The 14,902-nt window shown below is 48.3% G+C and overlaps 1 pseudogene; it reads right to left on the reverse strand.

The window, feature by feature from the left end:
- Positions 1-1,145: 1,145 nt before the first annotated feature.
- LOC103705317 lies at positions 1,146-14,902 on the reverse strand (annotated as a pseudogene).

The raw sequence follows: 14,902 nt of genomic DNA on the forward strand, positions 1-14,902 counted from the left end.
TCTAAAATCTTCTTCTTTGCACTCTGGTAGTAAAGATTGCATTGATCTTTTGATGTGAACCTATATTCTCATACATACCTTCTTTATTTATGTATGTATGTACGTACGTAGGTACATATGTAGATAGGTACTTGTATATGTATGTAAATGTGCGTATCTATGAATGCATATAGTAGTAGCAGGTCACCTTTCAATGGTTCAAACTTCTTATAGTAGATATAAGGTGGTTCAGCCTAAGGTGGAGCTCCCAATTTCCATGTAACATTTGCACATTTAAGCTTCTGTGCTAAATAAATTGTTCTCTGCCAGCTTGTACTGGTAGGTATATGTTTAACTGAGTCTGCAGCCTATTTTGTTCTGATTCTCAAACTATTCTTTTGGTTATCCTTCCCTTATAGGGTAGTTAAGGATATTTTAGATCTACCTTTTTTTTATATATATTTTTGATACAGTAGTAACTTACACCATACGCATATGAATATACCTATAAAAGTCAAAAAGGAGTTAGGGAGGGAGCAGACCCAAAACTCTCCCAGCGAAACTTTTCTGAATGATGCACAGTAAAGAAAGCAATCCAGTCAGCAGCATTATTTGCCTCACAATAGACATAAGTGGCCTGAAAAGCTACGAGTCCACACACATCCCATATTAGCGGTTGCCTATCAAGACGGTTGTGCATGTCAATACTTTCCTGAATTCAAACGATCACCGTGGCCGTATCACCTTCAAGATGAATATAATCCATTCCTAGAACCAATCTGGGCCCTCCCAACTTTGCAGCACTAACTGACTCTTTGAAGATATGCCATCCCTCGGCCACAATAAATTTGGACGGTAATAGTGCACCTACTGAATTTGGGAAGCATCAACATGTACCTCTAATCATACCGGACAGTTTATGTTGAATATATCTACTGACTGGTTTCTATTATAATGTCAACTGATAATTTTTAGCGGATACTATTTGAATCATTTGTGATGTAGTAACCAAGAAAACCCAGTTCCTGGTTGGGAGCCTACCCTGAATGAAAACCATGTCAATGGGATTTGGAGCAACAAGACAAAAATAATGTGATTTGGTTTAAGAATGTTGGGAGGGAAAAAAATCATGAACAGGAGACTTTAGTAAAGTAAAACCCTTTGAATGGCAAACTTGTATCACACGCTATCATGAAAATTGTGCAAATATTTTGAATACAATATCGTAAACCAAGTTACCAACATAGGATTTCAATGCTAATACACCCTACACACAGACATATTGATCCCAAAGAATATTAGCAAGATCCACAAACAAACATATCTAGATAAGAAGTCCCTTGAGGGGGCAGGACTTGCATCGATTTGTGTCAGCAGATAAGGGGATCACAGATTTGGGGTTAGGGATGTTGAATGCATGAGAGAGAGAGAGAGAGAGAGAGAGAGAGAGAGAGGGAGGCGAGTATTTGGGGGCAGGGGTTTAACCGGATGGATAATTTTAATCATTTTTTTAAAGAAAAAAGTAACTAAAAATCCACCTAACAATCCCAAGAAAAAGGAGACGGTGAGGGCGAGGAAGACGTAGAATGCCCCCCTCCTCGGAGAATCTTTCTGGCTCCGGCCGCCGGTCCTCGGCGAGGGATTGGCGCGGGCGTTGGGGAAGGAGATGAGTGGGTCGCCCAGGAAGGAGTCGTTGTCAAAGGTGGCGATCTGGCCCGTTACTGGGATGACGCCGGAGAGGAGGGGGTTGAAGGAGACGTTAAACTTTTTCAAGTCGGTGAGGCCGTTGAGGCTCTCTGGAAACTCGCCGGAGAAGTTGTTGCACGAGAGATCCAGGTTCTGTAGGCACTGGATCCCGCCGAGCTCCGGTGGGATGGGGCCGGAGAAGCTGTTGTTGGAGACGTTGAGGACGACGAGCTGGATCCTTGCGATCTCCGGCGGGAGACGGCCGGAGAGCCGATTGATGTTGAGATGGACTAAACTAAGATTCCTCATCCGGCCGATCTCCGGCGGGACCTCGCCGGAAAGCTGGTTGCCGGAGAGCTGGAGGTAGCCGGAGATCGTCAGCGTCCGGAAGGGCGAGGTGGGATTCAGGCACATCGGGAAAATCCCATGCCCCTTGAGAAGCTGATCCCAAATAAACTGGCAGTTCTTTGTCGTCATCAGGACGTAGGCGAAGCTGAAGGGCGGGTAGGAAGCCGGAATCCACCGCTTCATGGCCAGGCACTCGCCGGAGCCGGCGATGAGGCTGTCGCGGCGGTTGGTCTCGAATGTCGGGACTGGATCGCTCCCAATTGCCGATATCTCCGGCGGAATTTTCCCCGTGAGACGGTTGTTGGCGAGGTTCAGCCACAGCAAGCTGCTGCAGTTCCCGATCTCCCGCGGAATTTCACCTGTGAGACTATTATTGGCTAGCATGAGCCAGAGGAGGGACTTTAAATTCCCGATCGTGGGAGGGATCGAGCCGGCGAGTTCATTGAAGGAAAGATCGAGTGCTTGGAGTCCGGTAATGTTGCCGTATTCCGGCGGGATGCTTCCATTGAAGTTATTGTAGGCAAGAATCTAGTATTTGAGGCTTGGCATGTAGTTGATCTGGACTGGGAGATTTCCGGTGAAGTTGTTGTAGCTGAGGTCTAATCCTGCAAGGTGCGGAAGCTTGAGGATGCCGGAGGACTCCATGCCGCTGGTGTACTGATTAGTATGCAGGACTAGGTTTCTCAATGTTGTGAAATTCCCGAATATTTGTTGGATTTCACCGCCAAAATAGTTCTTGCTGACATCAAGGAACACCAATTTGGAGCAATTCAGCAGCTCGCGGGGGATGTCTCGATCAAAACTGTTTTTGCCTAGTACGAGTGTTTCGAGCTGTGAGAGTGATCCGATGCCGGAGGGCACCCTGCCGGTGAAGGAATTCCCCCAGAGGCTCACATGGTTTAGCTTCGAGCAGTTGGCGATCGAATCGGGGAAGACTCCATCGAAACTATTCGCTGAAAGGTCCAAGATTTCGAGCCCGCAGTCCGATCGGAAGCTCTCTGCAGAGAATTCGCCGGTGAAATTGTTCTCGGATACCACGAATTCCCTGAGCTTGGAGAACCCATTCCAGATTTCTCCATAGAACTGGTTCGAGCTCAGGTCGAGGTACTGGAGCTTGGGGCACTGATCGATGCGGCCGGTGATCTCTCCGGTCAAGTTGTTTGTTGAAATGTTGAGGGTGACCAGGCTCTGGCATATCGCCGGGAAGTTGGACTGGATTTCTCCGAAGAACCGATTGATGCGAAGGTCGAGCGTCTCCAATTTGTTCAGTCCGGTCAGGTTCAATTCTCCATCGAGGAGGTTGTGGGAGAGATTGAGGTACCGGAGGTTGACGCAACTGTTGAGGTCGCTCGGGATGCGGCCGCCGATGGTGTTGGCTGAGAGGTCAAGGTACGCGAGCTCGGTGAGGAGGGAGAAGCTGGGGAAGATGGCGCCGGAGATGTTGGAGGCGGATAGGTCAACATGGGTGACACGCCCCTCGCCGGTGCAGCCAATGCCGAGCCAGTTACAGGGGGAGGTTTCGGACTCATTCCATTGAGCATAGCTACCTCTGTATATGAGGTTGTTGTTTTGGAGGAAGTGCTTGAGCTGAAGCAGGACTTCCTTGTCGTTCTGTGGAGAGTCTTTGGCAGTTATCGCCTGACCTGCAGCAGATCTAACAAGTAAGCTCTCGCAAACAATAAGCAGGACTTCCCACGATGAACACGCCGGCCGAACGGCCAGCGTGATCTCCGCAAGCCCCCCCCCCCCCCCCCTTTTCCCTCTCCCTCTCTCTCTCTCTCTCTCTCTCCCTTTCTTTCTCCTCTGAGAGCCCCATCCCTTCCTCTTCTTTTTCCCCTCTTCTTGAGACGATCGCCGGAGCCGTAGTCGCCGCCGGAGCCGCCAACGCCGCCGGGGATCCATCGTCGACGACCGGAGGTGAGGAAGACAACCATCTTTTTTTTTTTTTTTATGGATTTAAAAGGGAAAAGAAAGAGGGATGTCAACCGGCTTTATTTCCCTGTTTTTGGGAAAAAAATTTTTGTGTGGGATTCGGCCGGCCGACGGTGGCCGGCCGAGGTCAATCCGGCCGAAACGAGTTCGGCCGGAGGTGGGTGAACGGGGGCCGGGCTTCCAGCCCCGGTCTCCCTCTCTTTTCCTTCCTTTCTTCCTCCCTTTCTTCCTCTCCTTCTCCTTCTTCTCTTCGTCTCTTTCCGCCGCCTGTGACAGCAGAGTGGCCGGCGGCGGCTGGCCGAGCGCCGCCGCCGAGGGCCACGGTCGGCCGCCGAGGGCCGACCGGAGCCACCAGCCACCCCCCCCCCCCCCCTTCTTCCTTTCTTCTTCTTCTTCTCCTTCTTCTTCCTCTTCTCCTTCTTTTTCTTCTTCTTCTTCTTCTGGCTGGGTGCTTGTCCTTGCTTTGATTTCCGTGCCTTAAGTGGGGATCAGACCATGAACCGGTTTAGATTATGAACCGGTTCCACCTAATCCTCGTATTGGGTTTGATCTGAATTTGAGTGAATAGGTTTGGGTTATGGTTTGGATCTGAGTCAGAAATTGGGGTTAGCCTGATTTGAGTGTAATCTGGTTCGTCAAGATTTAATCTAATCTGGTCTGGTCAGACCTGGTTTGGGTTGGGCTAGGGACCTGTTTTTGGGCTGAGTTGGGTCTGATTGGATTTGTGGGCTGGTTTGGTTTGGGCCCGAGATCTGATTTGGACCTGTAATCTGGTTTGGTTCATTTGGGCCTAATCTGTGTTGGGCCACAATTGGTTTGGGTCTAAAGAATTCTGATTTTTGGGATCTAGTTTACTTATTCTTGGATCTATGAACTTAGGAGTTTAGGGGATTGGAATTAGTTTAAATTATGTTTCTTAATTAATTAAATAATTAATATTTATGTTTAATCAGGGGTTCGTGATATCTGTGGCAGGGATTTTTAAGCGAGCCCAGGTAGGTAACCTTGCTCAAAGTATGATTTACATGTATTATGCATATGTGTATGATTATTTCCAGCATATTGATATGTTTTATATCCTTGGCATCATTATTATTTAGAAGCATGTTATTGACTGGAAATCGATCATCTGAAAATCTATTATGTAGATATTGGTTTTGAAAACTTATGTTTATATTAAGTTTGATTGTTGGAAATTGTGGATGTGATTTTGGAGATCGCGTGACTATTGTCTAGGATTCCCGCCAATGGGGTGGAAACGTTGGCCCTGTCGACTTGTATGAGGAACTAGTTCCGGCACTATGGGGTGTTTTGGCTCTGCGGAGCATGCTCTGAGGAGCAGAGATTGGGCACCCTGGGGTGCAGCACTGCGGTGCAGGGCTCCATTAGGAGCAGAGTGTTGACACTTCGGTGTGACCATGCCACTGGGTGATGTGGCCGTAGTCATGCGGTTTGATCTGTGGATTATGTTATGCGTGATGTGATAGACTGAGATGGTATATATATATTACTTAAGTATCGGATTGGTTTGCGGATCATTATATTTATCTTATGCACATGACCTGTAGTTACATTGCATATGCTTTAATACATGTTATCGTGACTTTATGCATGTTGTTACCTACTGAGCTGTTGTAGCTCATACCTGTTTTTGACATAATTGCAGGAGATGATTGATGGGGGATTCGGGAGGAGAGGACTTATGACACTGGACATAGATAGATTTAGATTCATTTTGTCATAAGTAATTGATCTTGTAAATAAATGTTATCAACTTTATTTGAGACATTTGAAATTGAATTATTGATTTGATTATCATAAATGATAGATTTTTTAGTATTGATATTGTGATCTGATGTTGTGACTTGAGTGTCTGATTATTCAGCCTTGCACGCCCGTGCGGTCTGCCGTGCGGGTGTGCAGCGTCTGGCGCGTCCCGAGCCTAGGTTTGGGTTCGGGGCGTGACAGATTTAGTGGTATCAGAGCTTAGGTTAACGATAACTAGGGACATCAGAACAAAAGAACAATAACTAATGAAAACCCTAGGAGCATAGGGACACATGTGAGGAAATGAGAGTGGGGTAGTAAACTCATAGGATGATTTTTGACTTAACCCTAACTTGTGGTATTATGTCTGTATCAGGATGCCGCCCTGCCGTGCTCGTGTACCACCTCGTCGTCTGATTGAGACGATGGGAGATGATCCGGCGACTCCTCGCCCAGCTGAGCGAGTTCAGGAAGAGGAGATTGCTCCGACAGTTTTAGACCGACCAGAGCAGGATCAGGCGGGAGGATCGACCCCAGTATTGGAACTGGTCAGGGAGGTGATTGGGCTGGTCAGACAGCAGAGGGACCCACAGCCACAGCATCCCTCTGCTAGCTCGTCGGATCAGGAGAGGAGCATTGCAGAATTTCGGAAGTTGGCTCCTCCGGCCTTCAAGGGAACCACAGATCCCAGGAGGCCGAACACTGGCTTGACGAGATGGAGAAGGCCTTCAGGGCCATGGGATGCACCGAGGAGGAGAGAGTCAGATATGCTACTTATATGCTCCAGGACCGGGCACACCACTGGTGGGAGTCAGTGGAGCGGACCATGATACAGGATATCAGGACTGTGACTTGGGCTGGATTTCGGACGGCTTTTTATTCCAAATATTTTCCGTCCAGCCGTGTCAGAGAGTTGGAGAGAGAGTTCCTGAGTCTCTCTCAGGGGAGTATGTCAGTTGAGGATTACGAGGCAGAGTTCGATAGACTGTCTCGTTTTGCACCCTCCCTCGTCCAGGACCCTGTAGCCAGGATGAGTAGATTTGAGGAGGGATTGAGACCCCACCTGCGTCGAGGCTTGGCTGCTGTCCATTGGACCGACTATGATGATCTTGTAGACAGAGCGAAGAATATGGAGATTATCTGGAAAGAGACGCAGGAAGCACATAAAGGGAGGCTGAAGAGGGCCAGAGATTCTGATTCGGATAGTGAGCGGCATGTACGCCGACCCGTGCAGATCCGTCACGGAGCAGGACAGCGAGCTCCACCTGGGAGGACTGCACCAGAGCACCAGGTGATATCAGGAGCCTGTTATTTTTGCAGTCAGATTGGACACAAGGCCATTGATTGTCCCCGGAGACGGCCCAGGGTTGGAGCATGTTACAGATGTGGCCAACAGGGCCACAAGATGGCTCAGTGTCCTCAGACCCAGTCTAGGACTATTGTCTATTATGGGTGTGGTCAGCCGGGCCACAGGATTTCTAGTTGTCCCCGGGCCGGATCTGTGCAGAGGCCACCGAGCGCTAGGGCTCCTCAACGACAGATTCCCCCTGATCCAGCACAGATTTCTCAGCCAGCCGCTCCCAGACAGCAGACAGGAGGAGGGTCTCGCACCCAGGGACGGGTATATGCACTGACACAGCAGGATGCTCAGGCATCCAACACGGCAGTGACAGGTACCTTATTAGTACGTTCTACTTATGCATATGCACTATTCGACTCAGGGGCCACACACTCTTTTATTTCATCTACATATGTGCATAAGCATGATATATTTTGCTCACCCTTGGAGAGGGAATTATGTGTTAGTACCCCAGCTGGGGGTAAGATGATCACCTCACTGATATGCAAGTCTTGCCCAGTAATTGTAGAGGGTAGAGACTTGGAAGCTGACCTTATTGTCATGGACTTACATGAATTTGATTTAATTCTGGGTATGGATTGGTTAGCTATATATCACGCTACCATTGACTGCTTCTCGAAGCGGGTGACTTTCCGAATCCCTGACATTGAAGAGTTTTATTTTGTGGGTGATGGAGGGTGTGTCTCCCCTCAGATAGTGGCAGCCTTACAGGGTATTCGGTCTCTCAGAAAGGGGTGCTCTGTGTATATGGCAGCTGTCATGGATTCTGAGCAGTCGGAACAGAAAATTGAAGACATACCCGTGGTCAGGGAATACCCTGATGTTTTCCCTGATGAGCTTCCTCGTTTACCACCAGTTAGAGAGGTGGAATTTGCCATTGATCTAAACCCTGGTACGGCACCCATATCTAGACCTCCTTACAGAATGGCCCCTGCTGAACTAAAAGAACTGAAGGAACAGTTGCAGGAGCTATTGGATCTGGGTTTCATTCGACCCAGTGTCTCTCCTTGGGGTGCACCAGTGTTATTTGTGAGGAAGAAGGACGGCAGTATGAGGCTATGCATTGATTTCCGGAAAATTAACAAAGTGACTATCAAGAACAGGTACCTCCTCCCCCGGATTGATGACTTGTTTGATCAGCTTCAGGGTGCCCAGGTGTTTTCAAAGATTGATCTGCGATCTGGATATCATCAGTTGAGGATAAAGGAGTCTGATATAGCCAAGACTGCCTTACGCACCAGATATGGCCATTATGAGTATCTGGTGATGCCTTTCGGGTTGACAAATGCTCCAGCTGCATTTATGGATCTGATGAACAGGGTATTTAAACCTTTCTTAGACAAATTTGTAATTGTGTTTATTGATGACATCTTAATCTATTCCAAGAGTCATACTGAGCATGAGCAACACTTGAAAATTGTTTTGGAAATTTTGAGACAGAATCAATTGTATGGGAAACTGAAGAAATGTCAGTTCTGGCTGGATCAGGTGATGTTCTTGGGGCATGTGGTATCTAAAGAAGGAATTATGGTTGACCCGAAGAAGATCGAAGCTGTAGTTGACTGGAGCAGACCGACAAATGTATCAGAGATCCGCAGTTTCCTTGGATTAGCCGGCTATTACAGAAGATTTGTAGAAGGCTTCTCTAGTATTGCTGGGCCCTTGACTCGACTCACTCGCAAAGGAGTGAAATTCGAGTGGTCGGATCAGTGTGAGAAGAGCTTCGAGGAATTGAAGCGCCGGCTAGTGTCAGCACCTATTTTGACTCTGTCAGTCACGGGTGTTGATTATACTATTTACAGTGATGCCTCCAAGAAGGGTTTGGGCTGTGTGCTGATGCAGAATGGAAAAGTTATTGCCTACGCCTCTAGACAGCTCAAGCCTTATGAAGAAAACTATCCCACACATGATCTCGAGCTTGCAGCAGTTGTATTTACTCTGAAAATATGGAGGCACTATTTGTATGGAGAGACATGTCAGGTATATACTGATCATAAAAGCCTGAAATATCTCTTTACTCAAAAAGAGCTGAACATGAGACAGAGGAGGTGGCTGGAGTTGTTAAAAGATTATGATCTGACTATCCACTATCACCCTGGAAAGGCAAATGTAGTAGCAGATGCACTTAGCCGGAAATCTTCAGGGAATATTGCAGCCTTGATTACTACTCAGAAGGATATTCTGGAAGATCTGAGGAGAGCAGAGATAGAGGTGTATCTACATGAGGCTACTATGAAATTGGCAAACTTGCGAGTCCAGCCTACACTTATTGATAGAATTAAGGCAGCGCAAGTTGATGACCCTCGACTCCAGAAGATCAGGAGGGATATCGAGTCTGGTACACAGTCAGATTTCCGTATACATGAAGATGGCTCTTTGAGGTTTATTAACAGAGTCTGTGTTCCAGATAATCCTGGTCTGAAGAAGGAAATCATGGATGAAGCTCACAGTACGGGATATACAGTGCACCCAGGCAGTACCAAGATGTACAAGGATCTGAAAGCGGTGTTTTGGTGGAATAACATGAAGAGGGAGATTGCCCAGCATGTATCTCAATGCTTAACTTGTCAGCAAGTTAAGATTGAGCATCAGAGACCAGCAGGTATGCTACAGCCTCTGCCGATTCCAGAGTGGAAATGGGAGCATATCACTATGGATTTCGTATCAGGGCTACCTCGTACCCTTAGAGGTCATGATTCAGTCTGGGTGATCGTAGACAGACTGACCAAAACAGCTCATTTTCTGGCAATCAAGACTGGGATGACACTGGAGAAGCTGGCAGAATTATATATCGAGCAGATAGTACGGCTGCACGGAGTTCCAGTATCCATTGTATCAGACAGAGATTTCCGGTTTGTGGCACATTTCTGGGGCAGCTTGCACAGAGCTTTGGGGACCACCCTTAGCTTCAGTACAGCCTTTCATCCACAGACAGATGGACAGTCTGAGAGGACCATCCAGATTCTAGAGGATATGCTGAGAGCCTGCTCTATTGATATGAGGGGCTCTTGGGATCATCACTTGTCACTGGTAGAGTTTGCTTATAATAATAGCTACCAGGCAAGGATACAGATGGCTCCTTATGAGGCTCTATATGGTAAGAAGTGCAGATCGCCTATCTGTTGGGATGATGTGGGGGAGAGGAAGATCTTGGGTCCAGAGATGGTGCAGCAGACAGTGGAAAAGATTCAGTTGATCAGAGAACGACTCCGAGCAGCTCAGAGCAGACAGAAAAGCTATGCAGATATCAGGAGGCGGGAATTGAAATTTCAGGTCGGAGATCATGTGTTCCTCAGAGTATCCCCTTCTAAAGGGATCATGCGGTTTGGAGTTCGAGGCAAGCTCAGTCCGAGATATGTGGGACCCTTCGAGATTCTCGAGAGAGTTGGATCTGTTGCTTATAGACTGGCACTTCCACCTGCTCTATCGGGAGTTCATTCTGTATTTCATGTCTCCATGCTGAGGAAGTATATTGCTGATCCAAATCATGTGATTGATGTGGCACCTTTGCAGCTTCGCGCCGATCTTACATATGTGGAGCAGCCTGTCCGTATAGTGGATAGGAAGGACCAAGTCTTGAGAAGACGCACTATCCCATATGTCAAGGTCCAGTGGAGCAATCATAGTGAGAGAGAAGCCACCTGGGAGCTGGAGGAGGAGATGAGAGAGAAGTATCCAGCCTTGTTCTCGGATTGAGGTATGTTTTTAATTTCGAGGACGAAATTTTTTTTTAGTTGGTTAGAGTGTAAGGACCTGAAATTGGGCCCATTCTTGGGCCCAATGAACTGAAGTCGGCAATGAATGCCGACTTCAGTCTGTTCATCGTGGTCTTCCCACGATGAACACGCCGGCCGAACGGCCAGCGTGATCTCCGCAAGCCCCCCCCCTCTTCCCCTCTTCCCTCTCCCTCTCTCTCTCTCTCTCTCTCCCTTTCTTTCTCCTCTGAGAGCCCCATCCCTTCCTCTTCTTTTTCCCCTCTTCTTGAGACAATCGCCGGAGCCGTAGTCGCCGCCGGAGCCGCCAACGCCGCCGGGGATCCATCGTCGACGACCGGAGGTGAGGAAGACAACCATCTATTTTTTTTTTTTATGGATTTAAAAGGGAAAAGAAAGAGGGATGTCAACCGGCTTTATTTCCCTGTTTTTGGGAAAATTTTTTTTGTGTGGGATTCGGCCGGCCGACAGTGGCCGGCCGAGGTCAATCCGGCCGAAACGAGTTCGGCCGGAGGTGGGTGAACGGGGGCCGGGCTTCCAGCCCCGGTCTCCCTCTCTTTTCCTTCCTTTCTTCCTCCCTTTCTTCCTCTCCTTCTCCTTCTTCTCTTCGTCTCTTTCCGCCGCCTGTGACAGCAGAGTGGCCGGCGGCGGCTGGCCGAGCGCCGCCGCCGAGGGCCGATCGGAGCCACCAGCCACCCCCCCCCCTTCTTCCTTTCTTCTTCTTCTTCTCCTTCTTCTTCCTCTTCTCCTTCTTTTTCTTCTTCTTCTTCTTCTTCTTCTTCCGGCTGGGTGCTTGTCCTTGCTTTGATTTTCGTGCCTCAAGTGGGGATCAGACCATGAACCGGTTTAGATTATGAACCGGTTCCACCTAATCCTTGTATTGGGTTTGATCTGAATTTGAGTGAATAGGTTTGGGTTATGGTTTGGATCTGAGTCAGAAATTGGGGTTAGCCTGATTTGAGTGTAATCTGGTTCGTCAAGATTTAATCTAATCTGGTCTGATCAGACCTGGTTTGGGTTGGGCTAGGGACCTATTTTTGGGCTGAGTTGGGTCTGATTGGATTTGTGGGCTGGTTTGGTTTGGGCCCGAGATCTGATTTGGACCTGTAATCTGGTTTGGTTCATTTGGGCCTAATCTGTGTTGGGCCACAATTGGTTTGGGTCTAAAGAATTCTGATTTTTGGGATCTAGTTTACTTATTCTTGGATCTATGAACTTAGGAGTTTAGGGGATTGGAATTAGTTTAAATTATGTTTCTTAATTAATTAAATAATTAATATTTATGTTTAATCAGGGGTTCGTGATATCTGTGGCAGGGATTTTTAAGCGAGCCCAGGTAGGTAACCTTGCTCAAAGTATGATTTACATGTATTATGCATATGTGTATGATTATTTCCAGCATATTGATATGTTTTATATCCTTGGCATCATTATTATTTAGAAGCATGTTTTTGACTGGAAATCGATCATCTGAAAATCTATTATGTAGATATTGGTTTTGAAAACTTATGTTTATATTAAGTTTGATTGTTGGAAATTGTGGATGTGATTTTGGAGACCGCGTGACTATTGTCTAGGATTCCCGCCAATAGGGTGGAAACGTTGGCCCTGTCGACTTGTATGAGGAACTAGTTCCGGCACTATGGGGTGTTTTGGCTCTGCGGAGCATGCTCTGAGGAGCAGAGATTGGGCACCCTGGGGTGCAGCACTGCGGTTAGGGCTGGAAGTGGGCTCGGGCCGGCCCGAAGCCCATCGGGTCGGGCCGCCTGCGGGCCGGGCTATGGGCCCGGCTCTCTGCCTTTCGGGCCGGGCTCGGGCTTAATCATTCAACCCATTTCTATTTCGGGCCGGGCTCGGGTATTTCATTGGCCCGGCCCGGGCCCGTCCAAGCCCGAGCCTATTTCCAGCCCGACGCGGGCCAGTCTGCCGAATCACGAATGCCTTAGCCCGAATCACGAATGCCTTAACCCGATTGCCGAATGCCTCAGCCCGAATCGCAGCCGAGTTGCCATTAGGGATTTTAGATTTGCAGCCCGAGGGATTTGCAGAGCAGGCCAGCAGAGGCGGCGCGGACGAGCGGTGGATCTCCTCCTTCATGAAGCGCAGCAGCGAGCCCTTGGCCCTGGACACCCCCCGCATGTTCCACGCGGTCTCCCCGACGTTGCCGGCCTCCTCCTCCTCCAACCCCCGCCAGCGGCGGGCAGCCCCAAGGGGGGCGAAGCCGGAGCCGGGCATGTCGTTGGCGTACTCGACGGAAAAGGGCTTGTCGACGCAGGCCTTCCAGAAGAGGGTCTCGATCTCGAGCGGGGAGAGGAAGCTAGCGGCAGTCTTCTTGGCTTTCTTGAGGTAGGCGCGCTCGAATTGCTTGGCCTTGGTCTCGAATTGCTGGAGCGTGTAGTGCTCCCCGCTCTGCCAGACGGGCTTCTGGATGGGGCGGGGTCGTCGAGGGCAGAACCCGATCTGCTGCTGGTGGGTGGCGAAGGTGGGGGGCTTCTTGGGGTTGAGCTCGTGGGCAGCGAAGGAGCAGTACAGGTTGGCCAGCCCCAACCAAAGAAGCCCGTTTGGATGGTAGGTGAACATGGAGCAGATTGTTGAGAGTCGGTGTCATCTGGCGTCACACTTCTGAAAAGCTTGGAATATTTTCTCATAAGATGCAATAAGTAAGCCACAATGGATTCCTTCCTATTGTCTTCCTCAGCGCAGGCTCTTTCAATCAGCTTCCTGAGAGCTCTTCTCTCAGTAAGAGCTGCTCTAGAGGATGTAATGCCCAGCTTTAAAACAGCTTGGTGGAAAATTTCAAGTTCAATGCCATCGTTGGAATCACCATTAAATTGTTTTTCCTTCTGAAGCAATGTGATTACTTCCTCACCTACTTGCTTCTCTGATGGATCCAAAGTAAAAACAGTGCCCTCCAGCTGAGCAACAATCTCCATGATCTGACAAGAATATGCGAAAATATAATCTTCAGTAAACAAGAAACGTAAACTTTGTCAAAGATAGATACAATTAGATGGATATTCAAAGCCAAACGGGCTGGCCCAAACAGGCCTGGGCCGGGCTCGGGCCGGGCTCGGGCCACTTTCCTGTAAAATTATTCGGGCCTCGGCCCGGCCCGAAGCCCGGAAGATAATTTCGGGCCGGGCTTGGGTAGGGGTGTGGCCCGGCCCGGCCCGGCCCACTTCCAGCCCTAACTGCGGTGCAGGGCTCCATTAGGAGCAGAGTGTTGACACTTCGGTATGACCATGCCACTGGGTGATGTGGCCGTAGTCATGCAGTTTGATCTGTGGATTATGTTATGCGTGATGTGATAGACTGAGATGGTATATATATATTACTTGAGTATCGGATTGGTTTGCGGATCATCATATTTATCTTGTGCACATGACCTGTAGTTACATTGCATATGCTTTAATACATGTTATCGTGACTTTATGCATGTTGTTACCTACTGAGCTGTTGTAGCTCATACCTGTTTTTGACATAATTGCAGGAGATGATTGATGGGGGATTCGGGAGGAGAGGACTTATGACACTGGACATAGATAGATTTAGATTCATTTTGTCATAAGTAATTGATCTTGTAAATAAATGTTATCAACTTTATTTGAGACATTTGAAATTGAATTATTGATTTGATTATCATAAATGATAGATTTTTTAGTATTGATATTGTGATCTGATGTTGTGACTTGAGTGTCTGATTATTCAGCCTTGCACGCCCGTGCGGTCCGCCGTGCGGGTGTGCGGCGTCTGGCGCGTCCCGGGCCTAGGTTCGGGTTCGGGGCGTGACAGTGACAGCAGAAATTTGTATACTGAAGAAACCAAAGCCAAGGAATCAAGAGGGAGGAGGAGGAGAAGAAGGTGCATGTCTGATTGATACCTGTAATAAGAATTAAGGAGAGGATGAGGAGAAAATGACACGACAGACTCGCTTCCTCCTCCTCCATGTCAAAGCTGCTATCATCGAAGAGAAGAAAAGAAGAGGAATAAGGTTGCAAATGAACAACTATGATATCCTCCTGACAGAGTGTGTTTCTCCTTAGATCTATCCTCTGTTCTTCTCTTTCTTCATTTAACAGTCCATGAAGCTGCGCGTCTGCTTGTTCTGATCACACGA

The sequence above is a fragment of the Phoenix dactylifera genome, chromosome 6 (genome assembly GCF_009389715.1).
Source record: "Phoenix dactylifera cultivar Barhee BC4 chromosome 6, palm_55x_up_171113_PBpolish2nd_filt_p, whole genome shotgun sequence".
NCBI classification, from domain to species: Eukaryota; Viridiplantae; Streptophyta; class Magnoliopsida; order Arecales; family Arecaceae; genus Phoenix; species Phoenix dactylifera.